General features: G+C 27.4%; 1 protein-coding gene across 8 annotated transcripts in view; it reads right to left on the bottom strand.

Moving 5' to 3' along the window:
- The window catches only part of LOC129961867 (sodium channel protein para-like), a 340223-nt gene that overhangs the window by 173475 nt on the left and 152583 nt on the right, over positions 1 to 14165 (bottom strand). The window lies entirely within an intron of this gene.

Consider the following 14165-nt stretch of genomic DNA (forward strand, 5'->3'; position numbering starts at 1 on the left):
TTGATGTAAAAGAGTATTTCTTGACGAATAAGAAAATACAAAGTAGTTATCTTATTTATTAATTCCTTAGAAATCCCTTATCCATCTCTTCTTCATTTTAAACTAATTGATTCATCAACTCTAGTTGTTGCAAAGACACATTTAGAAATGTAGGGAGAGTTGTGGTATTTCCCCCAGAGACATTCCTGAAATACCGATGAATAAATTGGAATTATGCATTCATTTCCTGATCTTTTGTTCTTTTTTGCTCTGAGAATCTTTAGTATATTCTTAATTTTTTTTCTTTCTTTATATAAAACAATGTTTTCGTTGGTACGGGGCGTATAATATCGTTATTTGTATATTAATTTTAATTGAAAAATAAAATAAAAGTTTAAATAAAAATTTCGTTAATAATAAATCATATCAAGCCTCTCCCTTTAATTTTTAAATTAAATATTCATCAGCCACTATTTTTTAAAAAGAAAAATTATAATATCAAGCACCTCCAATTCATTTATAAATTAAATATTCAGGCTCTAGTTTTTATTACGAAAAATTATAACTTAAACATTTAAGCCTGAAGAAAAAATGAAACATTCCAAAGAGAAGGCGTTTTTGTAATATCAATGAATGAGCTGAAATTATGTGTCATTTTTTGTTAGTTTTGAACTTTCTCCCTGGAGAGTCTTTATTTATTGTCAATTTTTGTCATTTATTTTCGGTATGATATATTTATAAATTGATCTAGATATGTAGTGTAATTATTTCTTAATTCATTAAAAAATTATTCCCAGAACCTTTCTTTCATTTTTTAACAAACTAATTCTTTAACACAAGGTACACAAGAACATGCATGAGTAACAAAGAAAAAAAACAGTATGAAAATTAAAATATTTAGAAAGGTGCATCACTTTTTAATTATCAATTTTTGTTTTGCCTTTTCCAGAATATAGTATTTCCGAAAATACCGAGGTATACACTGTTTTTATTTCTTGATTAATTTATCAGTAAAGTGTACTATCAAATCCTTTTCAATTTTCAAACTAATGAATTCATTAGCTCCATTAGTTACAAAGAACATGTCCTGCCCAAAACTTTCTCACATAATCTATAATAAAGGTATTAACAGAAATAACGCATACATATTAACCTTTAAGAAATATTAATCGTCGGCATAAATTTAGCATTTTTATTGAATCTATCGTTTGATCCTTGGCGAGATTTTTGGCGATTAATAATTGGAATGCGGTTATTAGTATCCGAAAATCCGAATCACAAAATCAAATACCTGATTTCCTATGTTTAAATCATTGCGTTTTAGAGTTATTGTATTAACAGAATTCTGAGAGTACATGCGGACAGACGGCCAATCCCTTGTTAGATCTGGCTGAAAATTTTATTTATTTTTTTAGTTTTAAAAATTATTTTTTAAACAGCCGTACAGACAGATTATTTTAAATGGAATATTGCACAAAATTTGATGAAAATCTGCAAATTTAAGGTAAAGACCGTAAACCAAATTTCATTAATCTAGTTCAAGGTGTTTTAAAATTATCTTGTTCACAGACAAATAACATAAAGGCAAAAATCAAATTTGTGTGCTAGATACTTTTTCTCTAACTAATTGACACTAAAATTTAATACAGAAATACAACTGTAGTAAAAAAAATCTCATACCAAATTTGATATATTTAAGTCATTTCATTTACATGCTTCTGAAAGTAGAAGCCGACAAACGATGAACCGTTTGTTGAATTTGAAACAAAATTTGATAAATGTCTCTTATATAGATATTAAGCATGTGAACCAAATGTTATTCATCTAGCTCGCTTCGTTTTGTAGTTAACGTGTTAGCTTATATTCGAAGAGTAGGATAGATAGACTTCCTCTGAAAGGATGTTGCTCAAAATTCACAAGAAATCTACAAATTTGCTGCAAAGATCAAATTTTATCCTTCCAGCTCAAAGCGTTTGTGAGTTATCTTCGTCATAAATAGACAGACGGACGGATTTTGTTCGAAATTTCAGCGAAACCTACAAATTCGGTGTAAATACAGTATACCAAATTTAATTCAACAAGCTCAAAGAATTTTGGAGTTGCAAATAGACAGATATTTTCCAAAAATATGTGTTTCTAATTCAAGGAAAAGTGGAGATTCTCTAATTCAAATTTTTTAATGGTTACAGTATTTTCTCCATGCTTCATATACGAAAGTAAAAAAATAGAATTAAAATATCTAAGCCCTCAAGAATAATTAGATATTTCCCAAAGAAGAATATTCTTGGAATTCTGACGAACCAACTAAAATCATCCGTTACTTTATCTATCTATCTATTTATTTGCTATGCGAATAATTATTATTTTGTTGATTTTATGTTGTATTTTTTTCCTAAAATTATTGCTTTTCATGATGGATCTGAATTCAATAAGTAGAACAATAGTTCCGTTTGTGAAGAAAATCTTTCGCACTGGCCTCCGAGTTGTTTATTCATAAACTAATTGATACATAAATACTAGATTCACCAGTACAGACTGTTGCATTATAAGTCAGACCGAAGTGGTCACCCCGAAACCTTCCAGTACACTCTCTAATAACGGTGTTATACCTCCGCATAAAACTGTGGACTCTGGGCAAGGCAATGAATGCTACAACTGCTGAAACTTTTATTTTCAGTATCTCTTATATGAGAATTTTGTAATTCGTAGAGTAGTAAAAGAAACCGAATATGCATTTTGGATACTTTTGAACGGATTAAAACAACATTTGATGTAAAATTACAATTTTAACCCTTAACTGGGGTGGTGAAAATTTAGGACTTAACTTGGGAGGTGCGGTCTAAAAGACCGCATTTTCTTTGCATTCAAATTAAATGTTCTAATAAAAGTATTAGTATGAAAATTTGTCAATGTATTCTGTCGATAATTTTCTTGGCATATAAATATGTTTTAGAAATTTTTCAAAATATCTTATCACTGAAAAAAATAATTGCGTTGGAATATATATTTTCTTCTGAAATTACATCCTCCAACAAATAATATTCTTGAAAAAACATATTACTTTTTATTTTTAAAAATCATACTTATTTTTCCAATATACAGAGGTATATAGAAAACAGTTGTTGTTGTTGTTGCGTACAAAACAGTATAAGGAAAAATTAAACAATTATATATATAAAAAAAAGATATTGACAATGGGTAAACGTTACGCTTTTTTTATTGCCATCATCGGTTTTTGAGGGAATTTTAAACATAAAAGTTAAGTACAAGTATAAAAATCAGCCTGTTAATTCTATAGATATTTCTCTAGGCATATTAATGCATTTTAGAAATTTTTCAAAAACATTTTCACTAGAAAAATTAATTATAGTTGAACATACACATCAAAATCAGCCGAATGAGAACTGATAACGAAAAAAAAAATCCGTACAATTAACCTCATCACTAAAATCACTTTCTGCTTCATTTAAAAATCTATGAAGCTCTGCTTTATAATGAGGATTAGTAGGTTGGATGATGTTTCGAGCACCAAGTTATAGTCATCTGCTAAGCCTTGTATAAAACCGAAACACAAAAAGGGAGGTGTAGTCTTACAGATGTCGCGCAAAGAAATAACTGAAACATTTAAAAAAAAAACCGGCTGAAAAAGTGCATGTATAGTGTAGGTCACAAAACAGGAAGCTACAGGGTTAATCCATTCGATTGACCTAAAAATAGAAGAGAGTGAACAAAAGTCCATCTATAGTGGTCTAACAGGCCGCACCTTTCCAATTAAGGGTTAATATCAAAATCAGGTATCAAATTTCCTTTATTTCAACCTATGTGTTTTGATTCACCGTGTTTACTTACACACGAAAGGATAGATGAGCAACTATTGAAGAGATTTAGTTCGGAATTTGATAAGGATGAGCAATTTAGATCCTTAAAATGTATATTACATTTTATTCATTTAGCTTTTACTTTTTATAGTTATATATTTGTTTTTTTATTCGGGAAAGCCGCCAGACAGACTTTCTGGGAATGCATTTCATTCGAAATGTGATTAAAATCTACAAATTCGTTTAAAGAGCACTTATATTCGTTTAAAAACACTCATATCATATATTAAACAAATATTTATTAATTAACTAGCCGCATTTGGCGACCAGCTACTGTTCAGGCATATCAATTGTAATCAGTTTCAATTAAGTCTTTTAGGCATAATTTATATCTATTATTCAATCAATAATAGGCAAATTTTCATAAGTTTTATGACATTATATTGCTATAAAAATTTATTATTTGCTTCACTTTCCTTTAAAATATCGCAATACATTTTTTCCATACATCATTATTTAAACTGCATAAATACTAAACAGATTTTTTTTCCTTAGCATTAAAAATATAAGAAAATCAAGCGATAAAACAGTGAAAGCGGTTTCAATTATTTCAGGTTCAATAATGCATTCTACAACTGAAAATTAGACCAAAAATTATTTTTACAAAATTGCGTAAATTCAGCAAAGGTTGTACGAATATTAAATAGGTATCATGAACAATTTTTTACATTTCCTGACGATGTAGATGTGTATTTGTGCAATAAAAGTTTCAAGAGTTATCACGGAAAGTCAAATATATTTCGCTTAGTTTTTAATTAATTAAAATTTCAAAAAAAATTTCTTCGAAGTGCACCCTGTCATCCTTCAATAAAACGTATTTATGCCAGTTCAGTAGCTTTAGGTCAAACAGACCATCAGAACGGAACGCAAACACATTATCTTTTATTATTTGTAAAGATAGAGATTGTTCTATTAACAACGTATTTATGTAACCCTAAAAAGTAATAATTATGAAAAGAAGTATGGAAGAACAGCCTAAAATATTCAAGAGTGTGAGATTTCTTAAATTCCACAATCAAAATGGATTTGCAGACGGTAAGAAATAGCACATTAATATGAACGCACTAATAATAATAAGCAAGATAAAATATTGATAATATTTTAGATAAAATATTGATACTATAAACAGAAAAAAAAAAGAAAAAAATTGGAGAAAAAAAATTTGAAAAAAGAAACAATGGAAGAAAATCCGATATTCCGATGAAAACATCGGTATTATACTTCAATCAACAGTTTTATCATTAGAATTTCGAAAATCACAGAACTTTAAGTACTGAAGATTATGAGTATAAACAAACTAAAAAATTTTTATTATTAAATAATTATGCTATACTGTTAGATTCAGAAAGAATTAAAGTCTACGTTAAGTTTTATCACTTAAACAAAAGAAGAAACAAAAAAATATATTTGGGAAAAATAATCTTTAATGATAAAATTTATCAAGTCAAAACAAATTAAAATTCTTTTCAAAATGCTTTGTAAAATAGGACTCAAAATCTTGCCAAAAACACTTAAGCATACATAATTTAATCATCACGATAGATATAATAAAAAAGGTGAGGGATTATTAAGATAATTAAGATAACTAAAGAATATTTCAACATAAATAAACAGAAACCACAATGGTATCAAATATATATTTTATTAATTATTCAAAAATTAGTTCGTCAATGCTGGGATACAAAATTGCCCAAACCCTCTTCCCCCTAGATTTACTAGGATAAAAAAAATTCTGTCAAAAAAGATCGGAACGATTTAGAATAATGCACTTGGAATTCCAATCAATCTAAAATATATAAAAAAAAATTAAAAATTAATTAATTAATCAACAAAAATAAATCGAGGATGCAAAATTGTATAAAAAACTATCGAAAATGTTTAGAACGAAGCGTCTAAATTCCGACGACAAAATCCAAAAATGCTTTTTTAAAAAGTTAAAAATCCTTTAAAAAATTGATTAATTCGTCAACGCTTCGTATACCAGAATACTAAGTTCTTTCCCCTCCCCCCAAAAAATGAAGAAGCTAAGAATGATGTATCTAGAATTGCTATTATAAGCTTCAAAAATGTGTAAATAAATCATAATTAAAAAAATGAAATATTACAGCAATACTACATATATGTGGGCCCAAATTTGTGCTAAACAGACAAAAAGTTTACAAAGATGAATTTTGAATTCTGATAATAAGCTATAAAAATGTCAAAACAACCAAGTTAAAAAAAATATTAATTCAACATTAAGTACAGCGGAACTCAAAATGGCATTGAAAAAGATTCAATTATTTGAAATGCTGTTGTATTTCTTTGATAAGCCACAAAAACGTTAAACAAACAGAGTTTTGATAAAACTTAATTATTTTATCCATCCTAAATATATCAATTGTGTAATATATAGAATTGTGTGATTGAAATGAATAAGAATGATACACCAGAAAATTTGATTATAATCCTCAAAAAGCTAAAATAAATTAAGATTCTTTTCATTTATTTTAAAGACAAAATTATTATTATTAATTTCATCTATTTTTGGAGGCAAAATTGTATCCTAGCATGGAATTATTGTCAACGTTAGATACAACAGGACAAAAAATAAGGCCAAAAAGTTAAATGAAAAAGTTGAGATTATAATACACAAAATGCTAAAATTAAATTCGTTCAAATTATTTTACTTAACATTTAATTTATTTTGAAGAAGAAATTTTTGTTATTAACTTCATCGATTTCAGAGGCAAAATTGTATCCTAGCATTTAATTACTGTCAGCGCTAGATACACCAGGACCAAAAATTACGCCAAAAAATTACATGAAGAAGTTCAGAGATTATAATCCACAAAATGTTAAAATAAATTAAAATTATTTTAATTAATTTTATTTAACATCTAATTTATTTTAAAGACGAACTTTTTGTTATCAAAATCGTCGGTTTTAGGATAAAAATTTTAACCTAGCATGAAAATATTATCAAAGTTAAATAAATCATGACACAAAATTGTGCCAAAAAATTAAATAAAAAAGTGGATTATAATTTCCATTAAATTAAAATTGTTTTAATTTATTTTATTTAACATTTGATTTATTTTAACGACGAAATGAATATTATTAATTTCATCCATTTTAGGATACAAAATTGTATCCAAAGAAGGAATTATTGTCAACGTTAGATACATCAGGACACAAAATTGCGCCAAAAAATTGAATGAAAAAGTTTAGAGATTATAATCCCCTAAAATGTTAAAATAAATTAAAATTCTTTTAATCTATCTTATTTAAATTATTTCATTAGAAAATTGTATTAAAGAAAGAAATTATTGTCAACGTTAGATACAACAGGATACAAAACTGAGCCAAGAATTAAATGAAATATTTGAGATTATAATTCCCAAAACGTTGAAATAAAATTCTTTTAATTTATTTTACTTAACATTTAACTTATTTCAAAAATAAAATTATTATTAAAGATTTCGTCGATTTTAGGATACAAAATAATATCCTAGCATTTAATTATTGTCTATATTAAATAAAACAGGACACAAAATTGCGCCAGAAGATTAAATGAAAAACTCCAGGAATTATAATCCCCAAAATGTTAAAATAAATTAAAAATCTTTTAATTTATTTTAACTACGAAATTATTATTAATTTCGTCTATTTTAAGATACTAATTAGTATCCTAGCATTGAATTATTGGCGACGTTGGATACAAAAAAAAAAAAAAAAACCCACAAAACTGCGCCAAACAAATTAGATGACGAAGTTCAGAGAAAGATGCACCTGGAATTCCGATGAACACACTGAATGCTTTACTGTCCTTTTGTTTTGTAACCTTTTTTACTTAAGGAATTAATACATTTTTTCCCTCTTTGACAGAATACAGTGGCGACGGGCCGGGGCGTACAGTTGCTTGCAACTGAAATTATAACGCGAAAATCGCTATGGTAACGACGCCAAACATTCAGGAGTGAAAAAGCCTTTTCCTATTCTGCCTTTGGGATAGCATTGTTTGGTTTCTTTTAGGACCCAATTCACATAGATTAAAGTCAATGGAGGAATGAAATACCATTGATCTTTCACGGTGCGTGTTTCTTATGGGGAGGAGCTAAGGGGTATGGATACTTCACATCGATAACAAGATATTTAATTTTGTAAGATATATACAGTGAAAATTAAAAAAAAAAGTAAGCACCCATGATTGATATAGAAAATGTTTTATTTTAAATATATCATTGACTTTTAATATAAAGTAGATATATACAATTATTAACTTATTCATCTAAGATGCAAAAATTTGTAAAAGTTAATTAAATCAAAAAATTAATTTAAACAGGAAAGTACCAAATCTCATGCATCAAAAAAAAGTAAACGGAGAACTATGATATCGACAAACACAATAAAAGCTGTAATGTTAATATTTCACTTGCAGCCCTCTAGATCTTATCATTGCCTTTAATCGTATAGACATAAATGGAATCGTTTTTTTTTTTTTTTTTTTTGCTAGTTAGGGAGGGATTTTCTGTCATTTTTCTATAACAATTTGTTCAAACTTTTCCTTACTAGAAATGGTTCTTTGGCGTGTATTTTTCTCAAGAAATGCCCATAAATTTTCAATGGGGTTTAGATCTGGTGACTGTGGAAGATGGACCAAAATCATTCTAATATAATAGAGTAGTTAAATAAATTCCAACAGAATATAATTATTTATTTTATATCAAGATCCTTTAAGAAAAAAAGTGGTCATATCTGTAAATTGAAAATACTTGAAGGAGAAAGAGTTATGAGTCTTTACTAATTTTTGACGCATAAAATTGGATGATCTTAGGTTCAAGTTGAGTTATTTCTTTATGTATTTTACTTAATTGAATATTTAAAAATTGTCCGATTCTGATTAAGTAAGTTAATAATTGTATATATCTACTTAATATTATAAGTCAATAATATATTTGAAATAACATATTTTCTTAGTCAATCATGGAAGTTTGCTTTCTTTTGACTCGCAATGTATATTATTTTTAAATAGGAGCGTTACTTTAACCGCTTTAAATTTCAACCTGTTAAGATCAGAATTAAACTTAAGAAGGCAGTGCAAATATTCTTCATTTTAATCTATAAATGATAATTCATTTATTTAATTCTACACCTCTCTATTTTTATTTTTTTTCAATAAAAATTTTATAAACCTAAATAAAGGTAAGATATTTCTAAGAAAAATATTTAAAGAAGACCCATATTTTAATTTAATTTATTAATTAAAATTAGTTAATTAAATTAAAAATTTGATTGAAATTACCAGTAAATTAAATATTTAATGAAGTTAATGACTAGAGTATCCATTTCTGAAAGTAAAAATGTAGTAATTAAACAATTTAACTTTTTAATAATTAATTGAAATATTAAATTCACATAACAAAGCAAAAATACTAATGAAGTAAATACAAATCTTTGTTCACAATACAGTTTATTTATTTAATTTAAGACAATTCGATTTTTTTCTACACAGTTTGTTTTCTATGTAAAACAGAACCGAACATATTTAAAGTCTTCTTATAACTTTAATAATAGATTTGAATGATCAAAAATGTTTTTTATAACATTCGTCTGCAAAGTGCAAAACGAGATTGAATTTTTTTTATTGCACAGCATTTAATATTGAAAATTTTGCAATAAATATTTATGCAGAGTCATCCTGAAAATAATGCAATAAATCATTTTGCAGAATCGTTATGAAACATGGTAGAAATGTTCTCTCAATGAAATATTTATCGAGATTCTTAACAGATAAAACTTTTAACAATTTTATCACAATAAGGAAACATTAAAAATGAATTTTAGAAATTGATTAAAACTAAAACATTGCTTGTAAACCCCGTTTTTGCTTAAATTCTTTCTCTTAATTTCAAAATTGTAAAACAATGAGCCATCAAGATAATAAAATATGGTATTATATGAGAAAAATGTTTAATTCTTAAAATCTGGGAAACTTAAACAACATGCAAATGATTTGTGAATAATTAGTGTTTTTCAAGATATTATTAAGTTCAATATATTATTTTATTTTAATAAGCCCGAAAATAGTTCTATAAATGAGTGAAATAAATTCCAGTCTGTCTTTTTAATATAAAAACTCGATTCAAATTTTCGTATACATTAATATAAATGAGAACGTATGTTATTTCCTTTTTAATTTTTCTCTGAAAAAGTATTTCTTTATTTCATCGGCAAAAATCAAATACGCAGCTTGGAAACATAAGGGTTTATAGGAACTGCAATTTTAAGAAAATTGTATTATTGAAAATGAATTCATGAAAAGTAATGATGTTATTAAGGATTTAGAAAAATTTGCTTTTATTCTCGAATGATTTAAAAAAGACATTATAACATCTTTTTGATATTACAAAATTATAAATATTGGAAATACATTTTGAAGTTTTAATCAGTGGTTCTGCAGCTCAATATTTATAAAGAATTTTCTTCAATCAGTTAAATTAATAATTCCTATTGAGAGATTATAGACAACATAGGTTCACTTTTGACATACATTCATAATCTAGATGAAGATAAACCACAAAAGATAGGATATATTTCCTAGAAGATTCTGCAGTCAAAATAACGACATTTAGGGAATTTCCTGACGCATTTCATAAAATAATAACCTTATAATAATCTTAGCAAATCGTTTAATTCACAGTTACTTATGAATAGGAATTATATATGATAACATGAGTTCAATTTTGTGGTGTACATTAACCCTTTTGTTTTCATATATAATCTAGATTTTAAATAAATTGTAAACTCTCAAGACACATACGGAATAAGATTCGTTATACCTTATAGATAGTTTAGGCACATCTTTTATTTTAGATTTTGTACATTATTGCCTGGGTGAATAACGTTAAACATTTTATTTTTAAAATGTTGTATATGCAATAAATTGATTTTTCAAAAAAAAAAAAAAAAAAAAAAAACCACTTATGGATGACACAATATATATTATCCCAGTCTGTCCAATTGAATTAATAATTACTTTTAACAAAATCGGTTCACTTTTGAGACACAAATGGAGTTTACTTCATACATAAACCAGGGGGAAAACCATGACTGACCGGATTCAGCCCTCGATGAATACGTTAAGTTGAACAGCAGTAGCTGAATATACTTCTTATGAGTAGTTACAAAAAAGTCCTCACATAAAAAACTATAATTGCTCATAATTCTTATGAATAGTTTTAATAATAATAGTATATAAAGAAATAGTTATAAATAATATCGGTTCTCTCTTGAGTCGCCAATGAATTTCATACATAAACCAGAAGAAGAATCGCCAAAACAGAAAGGACTCAGTCTTCGAGGGTTCTTTAAAAGCTGAACGAACAACTGTACCTTGAGAATTTCGAGGAAAAATTTTCTGAAATTATGTCAGTCAGTCTGATTCAATTAGTAATTGTATATGAGCAGTTATAAATAACATCGGTTCATTTTTGAGACACCAATGGATTTTCACTTCATACATAAACCAGAAGGAGAAAAACCACGACAGAAAGGATTCACCCCACAATGAATTCTTTGAGCTGAACGAACAGCAATACTTTGAGAATTTCATGAAGCATATTTCTGAAATTGTCTGATTAAATTAGTAATTACTTTTAAGTAACATCGCTTCACTTTTGAGACATTAATGGAGTTTCATATCGTACATAAACCAGAAGGAGAAAAACCACGACAGAAAAGATTCACCCTCAATGAATTCTTTGAGCTGAACTTCCAACTGTACGTGCATAGTTTTTTTTTTAAATTTTTATTTTCAGAGTCCCAAACATGTGTGTTTTGGGCTTTACAGAAATACAAAGATAAGAAATAACAGAATCTGCCTTTTTCTGAAAAACAATATAACACACACCATTAAAGATCGCATACCTGATTTCATTATATAAAGCGTTGTCGTTTTGAGATTTCACGTTTGCATTCATAGGATGGATAAACTGACAGACGGTCAGCCTTTACCACGGAATTTTCTTAAAATATGATATGGATATGTACTTTAGATGCTGAAAATAATACCAAAATCCACCTTTACATATTATAATTATGGTGTATAATTGCACCCTAACAGATGTAGATAAACTTCATGCAAAGGGATTCTGTTTAAAATAAAAATCTACAAATATTATATAAAGACCACGTACCAAAGTATTTTCAAATTATCGTTATCACAAACAGATAGCCAGAATTCCAGAAATATATTTTTCGTATAAAGGAGATTTGGAATAAGAATTTATCAAACTTTCAATTTCGAATTTTCCGACGATTGGGATATTTTTCCTTTTTATATTCAAGATATGAGAAAATATTCTTTCATAAAATGCGAAAATAAGAACGCATTCATAATTGAAAATATGTGTATTTCACATAAACATGAACCTTTTAATTATAGAAGTAATAATTGGAACAAAATGGTTTCTAATAGGATAGCATCTTTTTATTAAGCTTTCATATTTGATTGATTCACTATAAGAAAGAAATTTTGCAATTTATTTTTCAATTTCTTAAAGCGCTTCAGTTTTAAAAACTTGTACATTTTTTCTGTTTTCATTGACAGTATGATATTAAAGTTTCCAGAATTCACCTCTGATTTAATAATAAAATTGAATTAAAAATCCAATGAATTAATCGAATTAAAAATCCATGTTGTATCCAAAGGAATAGTTATTTGTTAGTGAATTTTTAAAAATGGATTTCAAGGTATCAAAATACTTATAACAATAAATAAATAGCCGTTTCCAGCGCCCAGCTGTTCGCTTAACATTATTCATAGCAGTAATTCAATCATTCTCGCAAACTTTCAATATCTATTGATTATCTTATCATAACAAAAGATAGTTTAAATTATACTCTGCGAATAAAAATAGAGTATTCAGATTAAGTAGCCATACTTGCAAAGTTGTGAAACTGGCTGGCAGAATTGGTCAAATCGCTTTATTTGAAGTGAGGTGGAGTATGTATGTGGAGGGGGGGGGAGGCAAAGTTTTATTCTCACGAAACTGGAAGATAACGTTATTATTGATGCCATATATAAAAATAGTGAATTTCACATGAAATTCGCTGTATAAAAACAGGCGAAATCAGTACACCAATCAACGAGGGGGGGGGTTATGTTGATCTCCAGTTGATAGCGAAAGTATAATAAAGAGGTGTTTTTGAAATTTATGTCTATGGTAAAGGAAGGAAACACCAATTTCTCTCTATGGTAGAAGAGAACATTCTCTATGGTTCTCTCTAAGGTAGTGGAGATAAATGATAGTGCATCCATTTTCATATGATATGAAAATGAGAGACGTTAGTACAATTGTGGTGCCCGGGGAAAATATCTGTGGTGAATTTTCTCTATAGAGAATATATAGTGAAGTATTTTTTTTTTTTAAATATTTCTCTCAAAATGGAGGATTGATGGGGGGAGCAGGTAACCATTGATAACGTATCTTAATGAGTATTCATATGAAGAAATAAAAACTTGTAAAATCGGGCTAGTGATTGGAGCCTTGAAAACTGGCTTTTGCAAATTACTTTAAATATATAGATAAATTAAAGATTAAAACATAAATAATAACTGTACCTTTCAGAGCATTATTAAAAATGTATTTTTAAAATATAAATTTCTTTAACCTTTGTATAAAGTGAGATGAACAAGAATTATAAAAATTCTTAAATGAAGTCAGTCATCACGAACCTTCCACAAACGTGTATTAAGTTCTGCAAGAAAGATTTTCCCGTATAAATTTATATGCCTTTGATTTTTATTCATTCATTCATTTATTTTTTCATTCTAGTTTGCAGGCTTTATTAGATTGATGCTCATATTACTCAACTCACTGTCATTATCTGTCTGTCATCTTCTATTTTACAGACATAACCGAATGAAATCCGCAGGAATAATCCAAGTGAGGCATGAACCTATGATATCACTATTATAATAAATTTTGATGTTCTCTACGCAAAATATTATACGCAGCGAAAATTTCGCAATGTTTGAATCTTCTCACATGAGATTTTGATTAATCTATTTATTTCAAATAAAAAAAAAAATCTGCTAGGAATATTTTCTGTCTGAGTGTGTCTCTGATAAACCGATAAGGAGTATGTAGGGATTGCAATACCGGACCAAAATTTCAATACCGGTATTCGGTATTTTTTAAATCTTAATACCGGGATACCGGTTTTAATACCGGTATTAGAAATTTTAGAAAAAGAAAGAAAACGCAGGTGTTTCTTTTTTTTATTTGCCAGTTTTGTTAGAGAGTGTAAATATCACAAAAAATT

Source organism: Argiope bruennichi, chromosome 2 (assembly GCF_947563725.1).
Source record: "Argiope bruennichi chromosome 2, qqArgBrue1.1, whole genome shotgun sequence".
Classification (NCBI taxonomy): Eukaryota; Metazoa; Arthropoda; class Arachnida; order Araneae; family Araneidae; genus Argiope; species Argiope bruennichi.